At 40.0% G+C, this 14,098-nt stretch overlaps 1 protein-coding gene across 1 annotated transcript in view; it reads left to right on the top strand.

The window, feature by feature from the left end:
* The window catches only part of LOC132384870 (signal transducer and activator of transcription 5B-like), a 114,902-nt gene that overhangs the window by 41,133 nt on the left and 59,671 nt on the right, over positions 1–14,098 (top strand). Inside the window, exon 2 of the mRNA XM_059956481.1 lies at positions 14,048–14,093. The gene's annotated coding sequence lies outside the window, so the exon portion shown is untranslated. The remainder of the gene's footprint in view (positions 1–14,047; positions 14,094–14,098) is intronic.

Genomic DNA, 14,098 nt, shown 5'->3' with positions numbered 1-14,098 from the left:
ATGTTGCCCTCTTTATCCTTTAGCAGTCCCACCTTCATTCTCATTATCATCCTATTCTTCACATAAGCGTAGAACACCTGGGTGTTCTCCTTAATTCTACATGCCAAGGCCTTCTCATGTCCCCTTCGAGCTCTCCTAAGTCCTTTCTTTAGCTCCTTCCTGGCTACCCTATATTTCTCAAAAGCCCCTCCTATTTTCTGCTTCTTATACCCACTAAATATTGAAAGGTCTAGATAGAGTGGATGTTGAAAGGATGTTTTCAATATTGGGAGAGTCTAATACCAGTGCGCACAACCTCGCAATAGAAGGAATCCTTTTAGAACAGAGATGAGGAATTTCCTTGGCCAGAGTGTGATGAATCTGTGGAATTTATTGCCACAGACTGAAGCCAAGTTATTGGAGTATATTTAGAGAGAGGGTGATTAGTAAGAGCAAAAAAGGTTACAGAGAGAAGTCAGGAAAATAGGGTTCAGAGTTCTAAATCCAAAGTAAAGTATATAGACAGTTGCAAGAACAAGTTTGTGAACCCTTTGGAGTTACCTGGTTTTCTGCATTAACCATAAAACGTGAGCTGATCTTCATCCAAGTTGCAATAATACACAAACACAATCTGCCTAAACTAATAACACACAAACAATTGTACTTTTCATGTCTTTATTGAACACATTGCTGAATCATTCACAGTCCAGGCTAGAAAAAGTATGCGAACCCATGTATTTAATAACTGGTAGAACCTCACTTAGCAGCAATAACCTCCACCAAAGGTTTCCTGTAGCTGCTGATCAGACATACACACTAGCGAGGAGGAATTTTAGACCATTCCTCCATGCAAAACTGTTTCAGTTCATCAATATTCAGATCATGCTACAGCGTCTCAATTGGGTTAAGGTCTGGACTCTGACTTGGCCATTCCAAAACAAAAATTTTCTTTTTAAACCATTCTGTTGTTGACTTTTGTGTTTCGAATCGTTGTCTTGTTGCATCATCCAACTGCTATTAAGCTTTAGGTGATGTGCCACTACCCTGACATTTCCTTGTAAAGTCTTTTGATACAGCTTTGAATTCATTGTTCCCTCAATTATGAGTTGTTCAGGCCCTGAGGCAGCAAAGCAACCCCAAGCCATGATGCTCCTTCCACTTTGCATCACAATTGAGATGAGGTTTTGGTGTGCAATACCCCTTTTCCACTAAAAATAGCAATGTGTATTTCTGCCAAAAAGGTCAACTTTTGTCTCATCTGTACGCAGAACATTGTCCTAGAAGCGTTTTGGAACATCCAGGTGGTCTTTTGCAAACTTGAGACGCGCAGCAATGTTTTTTTTGGAGAACATTGGTTTCCTCTGTGGTGTCCTTTCATGAACACAATTCTTATTCAGTGTTTTTCTTATAGTGGACTCATGAATGGAGACTTTAACAAGTTCTAGATATTTCTGCAGGTCTTTTGCTGTTACCCTTGTGTCCTTTATTATCTCCTTCAACATTCCACATTGTTCTCTTGATGCGATCTTTGCATACCTAGGGAGAATAGCAACACTAGTCCATTTGTGGACAGTTTCTCTTAGTGTGGACTCGTGTCTTCAGAATTGTTTTTGTAGCTTTTTCCAGCTTCACGCATCTCTACAACTCTTCTAAGGTCCTCTGAGACATGGTGCACATAAACATATGTCTTGGGAAGAGCAGGCTCTGACAGTAACCTGACTTTGTGTCTTTTTAATGTAGGGTAGGGTACCTCTACAACCCACACCTCCATTCTCATCTCATTGATTGGAACACCAGACTCCAAATAGATTTTATAGAAGGCATTACCCCAAAGGTTTTTTCAACCTAGACTGTGATTGTTTAAATGGTGAATTCACTTGACAAGAAGTACAATTGTATGTTATTAGACCATAAAACATAGGAGCAGATATTAGGCCATTTGGCCCATCAAGTCTGCTCTGCCATTCAATCATGGCTGATCTTTTTTCCCCATCAGCCCCACTCCCTGGCCTTCTCCCCATAACCTTTGATGCTGTGGCCAATCAAGAACCTATCCATCTCCGTCTTAAACACACCCAAAGATCTGGCCTCCACAGCTGCCTGTGGTAACAAATTCCACAATTTCACCACCCTCCGGCCAAAGAAATTACTCTGCATCTGTTTTAAATGGATATCCATCCATCTTTGTCCTAGACCATGGGAAGCATCCTTTCCACATCTACTCTGTCTAGGCCTTTCAACATTTGAATGATTTAGTTAGATTCTCCCCCCCTCATACTTCAAAATTCCAGTGAGTACAGGCCCAGAGCTATCAAACATACCTCATAATAACCCTTTCATTCCCAGAATCATCCTTGTTGGACCTCCTCTAAACCCTCTCCAATGCCAGCACATCTTTTCTTAAAGAAGGAGCTCAAAACCATTCACAACACTCAAGGTGAAGCTTAACTAGTGCCCAATAAAGCCTTAGCATCATATCCCAGCTCTTATATTCTGGATGTCTTGAAATGAATGCTAACATTGCATTTGCCTTCCTCACCACTGACTCAACCTGCAAGTTAACCTTTAGGGTGTTCTACACAAGGATCCAAAGTCCCTTTGCATCTCAGATTTTTGAATTTTCTCCCCATTTAGAAAATTGTCTGCACATTTATTTCTTCTACCAAAGTGCATGACCATGCATTTTCCAACATTGTATTTAATTTGCCACTTTCTTGCCCATTCTCCTAATCTAAGTCCTTCAGCAGCTTTCCTGTTTCCTCAACACTACCTGCCAATCTTGGCAACAAGGCCATCTATGCCATCATCTAAATCATTGATATACAGCATAAAAAGAAACAGTCCCAACACCGACCCCTGCAGAACACTGCTACTCTTTTTGATTCTGCATCCCTACTACACTGATACTCACCCTGCTGGCTGCAATTTTATCCCATCATCTGCCTGTCCATCAACAGTCTCAATGCATGCTATCTTTTCTTTACCATCTGTCTTATTCTGAGTCCCTTTATTTCGGTTCACATCCCCCACCCCCTGCCAAAATAGTTCAAATCCTCCCCAACAGTTCTAACAAACCTGCCCACGAGAATATTGTCCCCCCTCAGATTCAGGTGCAACCTGTCCCTTTTGTACAGGTCATACCTCCCCCAGAAGAGATTCCAATGATCCAAGAACCTGAAGCCCTGCCCCCTGTACCAGCTTCTCAGCCACACATTTATCTGTCATATCATCCTGTTTCTACCCACACTTGTGTGTGGCACAGGTAGCAATCCAGAAATTACTACCCTGGAGAACCTGCTTCTCGGCTTTCTACCTCACTCTCTAAATTCTCCCTTCAGGACCTCTTTGCTTTTCCTTCCTTTTGTCATTGGTATCAGTATGTACCAGGACATCTGGCTGCTCCCCCTCCAAAATGCTGTGAACATGATCCGAGCTGTCCCTAACCCTGGCGCCTAGGAAGCAACATACCTCTAGGTGCCCGTTCAAGTCCACAGAATCTCCTGTCTGTTCTTCTGACTACTGAGTTCCCTGTCATTACTGCTTCCCCCCGTTCTCCCTCTTTTCCCTTCGGCACCACAGACCCCTGCTCAGTACCAGTAACCTGATCTCTGTGGCATTCCCCTGGGAGGTTATTCCCCCACAACAGTGTCCAAAATGGTATATTTATTATTAAGGGGAATGACCACAGGGGTGTTTTGTGCTAACTGCCTATTCACTGTCCCATTCCTTCCCGTGACAGTCACCCAGCTACCCGCCTCCTTCAACTTAAGTGTGACTACTTCCCTGTAACACTGATCCATTATCTCCTCACTTTCCTGTACAAGCCAGCTGGTTCTCCAGATCCCTAATGTGCTGTTCAAGGAGCTCAGTGGATGCACTTCACGTAGATATAGTTCCCTGGGAGACTCTGGGTCTTCTAGGACTCTACCATCTGACATAAAGAACATACAATGGCCATATAAACTACACTAAATACCCCTACACAGTAAGAAAAAGGGGAAACTTAATAGAAACTTGCCCGGACAACTGTAATAAAAAGCTATTAGTTTAGGCAGATTGTGTTATTGTGACTTAGATGAAGATCAGACCATATTTTATGAGTAATGCAGAAAACCAGGTGATTTCAAAGGATTTACAAACTTTTTCTTGCAACTGGATTCACTATATACAGCCGTGAGATTAACTTTTTGCAGGCATTCACAGTAAATACAAGAAACATAATAGAATCAGTGAAAGACCACATCCAACAACATGGACAAACAATGTGCAAAAGACAACAAGCTGTGCAAATACAAGAAAGAAAGGAGAAAAAAGTAATAATAATAAGCCATCAATATATATCGAGAACATGAGATGAATAGTCCTTGAAAGCGGGTCCATAGGTTGTTAGAATAGTTCAGTGATGGGGTGAGTGAAGTTATCCCCTCTAGTTAAGGGGTAATAACTGTTCCGACTTGGTGATGTGGGTCCTGAGACTCCTGTACCACTTTCCTGATGGCAACGGTTACAAGGGAGTATGGCCTGGATAGTAGAGGTCCCTGATAATGGATGCTGCTTTCCCTTGGCAGTGCACTGTGTAGATGTGTTCAATGGTGGGAAGAGCTTTACTGTGATGGACTGGGCCATATTCACTATTATTTTGTAAGTTTTTCTGTTCAAGTGCATTGGTGTTTGCATGCCAGGCTCTGATGCAGCCAGGCAATATACTACACCTATAGAAGTTTGTCAGAGTTTTAGATGACAAACTGAATCTTTGCAAATCTCTGAGAAAGTAGAGGTGCTGATGTGCTTTCTTCGTAATTGAAATTGCATGCTGGGCCCAGGACAGATCCTCTGAAATGATAACACCAAGGTATTTAAAGTTGTTGACCCTCTTCACCTCTGATTCCCCCAATGAGGAGTGGCTCATGGACCTCTGGTTTCCTTCTCCTGAAGTCAATAAGCAGCTCCTTGGGCTTGCTGACATTGAGTGAGAGGTTGTGGCACCACTCAGCCAGATTTTCAGTCTCCCTCCTGTATGCTGATTCGTCACCACTTTTGATTCGGCTGACAACAGTGGTGCCGTCAGCAAACTTAGGTATGGCATTGAAGTTGTAATTAGCCTCTCAGTCATTAATATAAAGCGAGTAGAGCAGAGGGCTAAGCACACAGCCTTGTGCATCTGTACTGATGCATATTGTGGAGGAGATGTCACCAATTTGAACAGACTGGGGTCTACAAGAGAGGAAATTGAGGATCTAATTGTACAAGGAGGTATTGAGGCCAAGATCTTGAAGCTTATTAATTAGTTTTGATGGGATGATAGTATTGAATATCGAGCTGTAGTTGATGAATACCATCTTGAGGTATGCATCTTTGCTGGCCAAATATTCCTGGGTTGAATGAAGATCTAATGAAGTATCTGCTGTTGACCTGTTGTGACAGTAGGGAAACTGGAGCAGATCACTTCCCAGGCAGGAGTTGATATGTTTCATCACCAACCTCTCAAAGTAGATGCAGGTGCTACTGTGTGATAGTCATTCCGGTGTAATTGAAGCCTGCTTGAAAGAGGTGGGTACCTCACTGCCGAAATGAGGTTAAAGATATCGGTGAATACTCCAGCCAGTTGATTAGGACTTAGTCGGATACCCCATTTTTGGCTGGATGCTTTTCATGGGTTCACCCTCTTGAAGGACGCCCTCACGTTGGCCTCCAAGACTGAAATCACAGGGTCATTGGTGGCTGTGGGAGTTCATGAAGGTGCAACTATATTTTGACAGTTGAAGTAAGCATAAAAAGCATTAAGCTCATCTGGGAGTGAAACCTTGTTGTCAACTATGTTGCTTGGTTTCACCTTTTAGGAGGTGATGCCATTCCAGCCCTGCCACAGCTATCAGTGTTTCAGGTTTGATCCAGAATTGCAGCTTCCTGTGTGAGATGGCTTTCTGAAGATTGTACCTGGACCTCTTATTTTTCACTTAGTCACCAAACTGAATGCCACTGATCTAGCCATCAGCAAGTTGCAGATCTCACAGTTCATCCAAGGCTTCAGGTTAGGGAAGACCTTGAATGATTTTGTAGGGACACGCTTGTCTACAACTTTTATAGTGCATGCCAACTGTGGTGTATTCGTTCAGATCCTCTGAATCCTTGAACACTCCCAGTCCACTGAATTGAAGCAATTCCACAACCACACCTCTGCCTCCTGTGACCACCATTGTTGTGCTTGCCTCTGGAGCTTTGCTCTTTAGCCTCTGTGTGTATGCAGGTAGGAGGACATCCAGGTGATCAGATTTCCTGCAATGGAATGGTAGGTATTGCTAATCGTGGTATAGCAGAGGTCTAGTGTGTTGGGATGCCTTGTAATATGTTGATGATAATTGGGTAGTGGACGTCTTCAAACAAGTCTAATTGAAGTCCCTGACAATGATTTGAAATGCTTTGGGGTAGGCCATTTCTTTGCTGATCACAGTACTCAATACTTCAATACCTGTTTAACATCTGCCTTTGATGGTATGTAAATTGCTTTTAGGATCATGGAGGAGAACTCTCTTTGTAAATAGAAGAGCCGGCACTTAATTGTGAGATGTTCCAGGTGGGGGGGGAGCAAGAGCACAAGATTGCTGTATTGAAGCACCACAGTTTATCTTGAAACACAAGCTCCCACATTATTAAGACCTCCAGCAGCACCCAGGGCATGCCCTTTTCTCATTTACCGTCGGGGAAGAGGTACAGAAGCCTGAAAGCGCACACTCAGTGATTCAGGAACAGCTTCTTCCTCTCTGCCATCTGATTCCTAAATGGACATTGAACCCTTGAGCGCTACTTCACTTTTTTAATATACAATATTTGTTTTTTGCATGTTTTTAATCTATTCAATATATGTATACTGTAGTTGATTTAGTTGTTTATTTTTTTATCTCTTCAAGATTATGTATTGCATTGTACTGCTGCTGCTAATCACATCACATACCAGTGATAATAAACCTGATTCTGATTCTTTTGCCTTCAGCAACCTGGTCCATCCTATTAATTGAGAAGCCCTCAGGTCTTACCAATGAATCTGGCTTGTTTGGATTAAGCCATGTCTTCGTGAAGCAGTGAATACAGCAATACCTCATTTTCCTCTGATACAGTGATTTTGTCCTTAGGTCCTCAGTCTTGTTCTCCAGTGAATGTACATTTGCCAACAAGATGCTGGGTAGAGGAAGTTTCATACCTCTGTTTTAGCCTGGCTTGGAGTCCTCCCCATCCCCTCTTAAAGGTGATGTACCTTTTAGGAAAAGCATCAGCCATGTTAGAATGGCAGAGCAATCTCGATAGGTCGAATGCTCCAATTCTGTTCCTATGTTTTATGGTCTTAATGGTTTAACTAAAACTCAGTGATTCTATTTAACTATTATAACTTGCATTGGGTGAATTCACAAAAGAAAATGTAGTTATGAGTTATGGTGAGATCAATTAAGTATTCTGGTGATTGAGTGTGATTTTAATTCTTCAGTGTCTCGCTTTTTATGATTGATCTCGAATTATATAATTAACCAAGATTGAAAATGTTACTTTGCTAGTAGCATAACATATAAATTATATAAACTGTACAAATTATGCATCTCTGACCAGGGCAGTGCTGAATTGAACTTTTCTGAGCTGTTGTCCAATCTTTGTTGCCCTTTGAACAATGTTTTCCAAACCTTATTTTCTTATCTTCTGACTTGACTCATCCTTATTACCTTCTCACAAAATACTTGGAAATGACTAATTACAACTTGATCTAAGTTAGGATGTCAACATATTAAGAAAATTGAAAATCTTCAAAAAGATGGAAGGGTGATAGTATTAATATTACTAACAAAAAGCCGTATAATGTGGACATAATGAAAACAGACTTGAGATATGATAGAACAGGAACAGAATTCAGAGAAAAATATATTGTGATCACTAGTTGTGCACTAATTGTATTAACTATTCACAGAACAGTTAACTTTGATATTTACTCAAGGGATCTGGGCTGTGCAATGGATGTTCTCTTGTTGGATATCATCATTGCCTGCAATGTAGCAGGAATGTTACTTGCCAACTATCAGCCCAGTCTTGGATATTGTCCAGGTAGTTCTGCATTTTGTTGCTTCTGAGGAGTCATGAGTGGTGCTAAACATTGGGTAATCATTAGTAAACACCCTACTTTTGACCTAACAACTGAAGGAGGGTCATTGATAAAGCAATTGAAGATGGTATACTACCAGAGAAATTATTGCAGTAATGTCCTGTGGTACAAATAGATGTCCACTTTAACCATTTTCCATTATGCTAGTTATGATTCCAACCAATGCAGTATTTTCTTCCTGATTCTCATTGACTCCAGTTTAGGCAGCGCTCATTGATTCCATGCCTGATCAAATGCTGCCTTGGCATCATGGGTCTTTTCTCCATGTTTGGACTGAAACGATCAAGAAGGCAGGAGTTGAGTAACTGCTGAACACAAACTGAGATTCTGTGAGTAACAACTGAACCTCTTGACCATGCTGACATGCTTTTATTCATTGAGTTGCTGCCACATAATTGGCTGATTAGATATTTGCATTTAACAAGCAGTTGGAAAGGTGTACCTATCAAGGTGGCCACTAAATAGACTAATAGAGTGGTAATTGGCCAGGTTGAATTTATCCTGTTTGTAGACAGGATATGCATGCGCAATTTTCCATATTGTCAGGTCGATGCCAGTGTTTAGATACAGACTCATGTTTATTATGACTCACCTATGTCATTAAGTTTGTTATTTACTGCTGCAGCAGTACAGTGCAATATATAAAATATGCTATGAAATACATAAATGTATATTAAAAGTATGTCTATGTAGTGTCAAGAGAGAGCAAAAATAATGAGGTCATGTTCATTGTTCAGAAATCTGATGGTGAAAGGGCAGAAGCTGTTCTTAAAATGTTGAGTGTGTGCCTTCAGCTCCTGTGCCACCTCTGATAGTAATGAGAAGGCATGTCCTGGTGGTGGGAGTCCTTAATGATGGATACCACCTTTTTGAGGCATCACCTTTTGAAGATGTCCTCTGATGTAGATGCTAGTGCCCCTGAAGGAGCTGACTGAGTTTGCAACCCTCTGCAGCTCTTGTGCAGTGGCCCCTCCATGTCAGAATCACTTTTTGTCAGTATGTGATTGTGGTTCGGTGCTAAGCATAAAACACAGGACAATACCATAACAGACAACACAATGGCAACCAACAGTTTACAAGATTATAGTGCAAACAGCCGTGAGCAATCATCAATTATGGTCACGTGCACAAATATTAATAATCATACTTAAATGAATGTGAACATAATGTGAATAATTATCCACAGAACAAGGAGAACAACAAAGACCATTTAGCAGATTCATTTGGGCTGAATGTTGGTAGCTGTCAGCCAATGATCTTTTACATTGATAGAGGTGGTCACACACACTTGATGGGTGAATAAAAATTCATCAGGATGCGTCCTGAAATGTTAAGTTTCCTAAGTTGGTTAAGAAGAACAATTTCTGCTGGGCTTTTCTAGTGATGAGCGTAATGTGCTTGTCCCACTTCAATGTATTGGCAATGATGGCCCTCAGGAATTTGAATGACTCAACCACAGACACAGCATGACTATTCATTTCTGAATGGGGGCAGGTAGGGGGTTGTCAGCACTGTCTTGATAGCATTAAGTTTCAAGTTGTTAAAAGCACACCATGCTGCAAGACTGATGCTACCAGTTAGAATGCTCTCCCCAGTACGTCTATTGAAATTTGCTTGAGTCTTTGGTGACATACCAAATCTCTTTTAATTCATAATGAAATATAGCTGCTGGTGTGCCGCCTTCATAAGTACATCAATATGTTGGGCCCGGGATAGATCTTCAGAGATGTTGACACACAGGAACTTGAAACTGCTCACCCTTTCTTACTGCTGACCACAAGTATAGCTGTACATTTGGAACAGCTTGTCCAAGAATGCAACGAGTTCTGAAGTTTAAGCCTTCAGTACTATTGCTGGGCTAATTAACTCTCAGTATGGAATTGAAAAAGTAAGAAATTTAATTTCTGGCTGTTTTTGATAAATTGCTTTTGGAAAGGCTTTGAATAAAGAAGGGAATCCTGAAATCAGTGCCAAGGATGATCCTCATGCTTCTGACAGGGAAGATATTTTTGTTGGAGGATCAATTGAATGTTGATGTTTTGAAGACAATGGATGTGACTAGGTATTTAATGCATAATAACGCAGCTTGAATACAGAAACCTACAGTAAAATAAAAACTGCCTATTGAAATAACCCAGTTGAAATGAACTTCAATGTGAAGACTGTAATGGTCATTGAAACATGAGTTTTTCCTCTGGATTCAAACCCAGTTTCACTCTGCTCTGGCAGTGCTACAAAGGTCTACTAACCACTGCTGAATGTCACACTTTGGTCCTTCATGAATTGTATAGTTCAATGTATGGTTACTGCTGACTACTACAATATAACTGCAATCATACAGCGTTCTTTGCATTTATCCTGAGGAACAAATGAGACACTTGTGTATAAGAAATGCAAGTGAATACCTAAGGAAATCAAGTGGGCTGAAAGACCACATGAGTTTGCTCTACCTGATAAAGTGAAGAAAAATCCTAAGGGCTTCTACAGATATATTAAGAGCAAAAAAATAGCAAGGGACAAAATTATCACCCTGGTCTTCCAGAGGACCAATCTATGGGTGGAGCAGAAAGATATGTGGAGATATTAAGTAGATTTTTTTTTTGCTTCTGCATTTACTTGGGAGATGGGCACATAGTCTATAGATGTGAGGAAATGTGGCAGAGAGGTCATGGGTCCTATCCAGATTAGAGAAGGAGAGCTTGCTGTTTTGAGGCAAATTAGGGTGGATCAAATCCCCAGGGCCTGACAAGGTGTTCCCTCTGACCCTGTGGGAGGCTAGTGCAAAAATTGCAGAGACCTCAGCGGAGATGTTTAAAACATCTTTAGCGATGGTAAGGTGCCGGAGAATTGGAAGATAGCTAATGTTGTTCTTTTGTTTAAGAAAGACTCTAAGTCCTGTCAAACCAATCTTAGAGCTCTTTGAGTAAGTTACCAGAAAGTTGATGAAGGCAAGACAGTGGATGTTGTTTATGTAGATTTTAGCAAGGCTTTTGATAAGGCCCTGCATGAGAGATTGGTCAAGAAGGTTCAACCGTTTGGCATACAAGATGAAGTAGTAAATTGGATTAGACATTGGTGTTGTGGAAAAAGCTAAAGTGGCTGCAGATCATTGCCTCTTTGACTGGAGGCCTGTGACAAATGGTGTGCTGCAGGCATCGGTGCTGGGTCAGTTTGTCAGCTATGTCAATGATCTGGATGATGTGGTAAACTGGATCAACGATTTTGTGGATGACACCAAGATTGGGTGTGCAATGGATAGTGAGGAAGAGTACCAAAGACTAAGCAGGATCTGGACTACCTGGATTAAGGGCACATGGAATTTAATGTAGACAAGTGTGAGGTGGGTGGTAGGGCACTGGGAAATGCAGTAGAACAGATGGCTCTGGGAATGCAGATCCATAATTCCTTGAATGTGTTGTCACAGCTAGATAGGGTCGTAAAAAAAAGCTTTTGGCACATTGGGCTTCATAAATCAAAGTATTGAGTACAGGAGATGGGATGTTTTGTTGAAATTGCATAAAAAGCTGGTGAGGTCTAATTTTGAGTATCGTGTGCATGCAGTTTTGACCTCGTACATACAAGAAAGATGTAAGTAAGATTGAAAGACTGCATGGAAAATTTATAAAGACTTTGTGGTCTTGAAGACCTGAGTTATAGGAAAAGGTTGAATAGGATAGAACTTTATTCCCTTGAATGTAGAAGTTTGACAGGTGGTTTGATAGAAATTTTGAGGAGTATAGAAAGGGTCAATGCAAGCAGACTTTTTCTACTAAGGTTGGGTGAGAGTAGAACTAGAGGTCATGGGTTAAGGGTGAAAGCTGAAATGTTTAAGGGGAACATGAAGGGAAACTTCTCTCAGAGGGTGGTGAGAATGTGGAAGTGGGGATGTGGGTTTAATTTCAACAATTAAGAGAAATTTGTATTGGTACATGGATGAGAAGGGGTATGGAATGTTATGGTCCCGGTGTAGGTCGATGGGACTAAGTAGATTTATCATTTGGCTCACTAGATAGGCCAAATGACCTGTTTCTGTGCTGTAGTGTTTGATGACTCTTCTAATATCGGAAAGCTAATCACATTGCTTCGCTCATTCCCTTTGGAATTTTGTTAGCTGCACAGTTAAGCTGTTTGAGCTGTGTATGTGCTACACAGCTGTTTTCAGCTAGACAACAGACACTCCCAGTATTTCATGTTTGCATTGGACACTTGTACATCTGAAACTTTGAAGGCAATGCTTTTTTTTCGATAACAAGCCCCGATTTGAATGCACTTAAGTTTGTAACATACTGTATATGAACCTCAAATATGAATATAAGTAATCAAAAACTATCAATAGATAGTAATTTTCTCAGGAAAATAGAACTAATATTTTAAGTCATTGTCCTTTCATCCTTAATAAATATTTGCACCTTTTTTGTTATAAATTTCCAATGCCTGCCATTGTTTTTCTCTTAGCCACAGAAGGCAGCCTTTCTAAATTTCATATATTGTTTCTTGGAATGTAAGAATAACATGCTATCAAATTGCTAAACTGTTAATGATGATTTGATTATTTTGAGGCATGGTTTTGACTGAGTCACAGAAATATTCAGTTGAGTCTTGCTTTTTGATTGCAGTTTTTCCTGAGAAAGGATTTTGTTATTGTACTGTATTTTATGTGCACTTAATAACTGCATTTTTGGAAAGAGCAAAGGGAAATAATTGAGACCAAATGACACAGTTCTTGATATCCTGGGGTAATGAGACATATGTGCACACTTGTTTGAAATGGCAGAGCACTCTGAGTGATCAGTTTACAAAACATTTGAGACTCTGACATTGTAATTTCTGCCTCCATTTTCAAAAACAGGGCAGTTATGTTGAATTACTAAGCGGGGTATCATCTGTGGAGGGAGAAACAATATTAGCACTTAATGACTCTTTATCAAAAAAAGTATGAATAACCTTTGTAAAACACTAATTAAGCAATCTGGTCACTGACTTTTAGGAGAGATGTGAAGGTCCCAGAGACAGTCCTTAGTATTAAAACAGTTTCACAAAGACGACTGCAAAAATGAATTGGAGAGACTGAAATTATTATCTTTGAAGAAAATAAAGTTATGGGGAGATTTGATAGAGGTGCTTAAAAAAAATCAAGATGTGTTTAGGGTAAATAGAAATATTTTCATGATCAGATGGCTCAAGGACGACAAGATATAGGATTCTAAAGGTTCAAACAAGGAGACCAAGATTGCGAAAATAGGATAAATGTAAATTTCTGAAAGAAGGTTTGATTGAAGAATGGTTGTGAGTGAGACAAAAGGTATAGTCAAAAATGTCACTTGTAGATTTGAAACAAATAAATACGATTGTAACTTGGTCCATTAGGTGAATACTCTGCTTTTGTGCTATTTAGCAATACAACTGAAAACTCTATTTAATGTATTACTGAAGATATTATTTATTTAATACTACTCCATGTTCACTAATTTGCCTCACGCAATGCCTGGATCTTTTCCACTTTCCAACATTTTTATGCAGTATAAAGTATGTGTGACACTCATTTTGGGTTCTAGTTTGTACTGAATTTAATTCCTTACTAATGTAACATTTACAGATTTTTAAATTTTTATTGGTCTGTGTTTGTTTTCCTCAGCCCCCTACTGGTTTAGTATAGTAACATGATGAAATGTACCTATAGGCTGATGGTTATTCCTATTTATTTAAAATTAGCATATTATCATAAAATTATTATTTGTAATGGTGCTATCCCCTAAATATTTGTTTAAAGATAGTCGGGCAGTATGATTTCAGTTACATTCAAGTTATCCATCCTTCATTGTTAGAAAGAAATGTTGATTATCCTGATTAAAACTTGATTATCTTTGTACTATTTGTACTTCTGAACTTTTATTCAGAAACATTTTCATCATTGTTTTCATATAGGTTCTCAACATTATCTTTACATGTTAACACTGGCTGCAATTCAAAGGTAAG

The sequence above is a fragment of the Hypanus sabinus genome, chromosome X1 (assembly GCF_030144855.1).
Source record: "Hypanus sabinus isolate sHypSab1 chromosome X1, sHypSab1.hap1, whole genome shotgun sequence".
NCBI lineage: Eukaryota > Metazoa > Chordata > Chondrichthyes > Myliobatiformes > Dasyatidae > Hypanus > Hypanus sabinus.
Note: the sequence above shows the minus strand (reverse complement) of the source record. Positions and strands in the feature narration are given on the sequence as shown.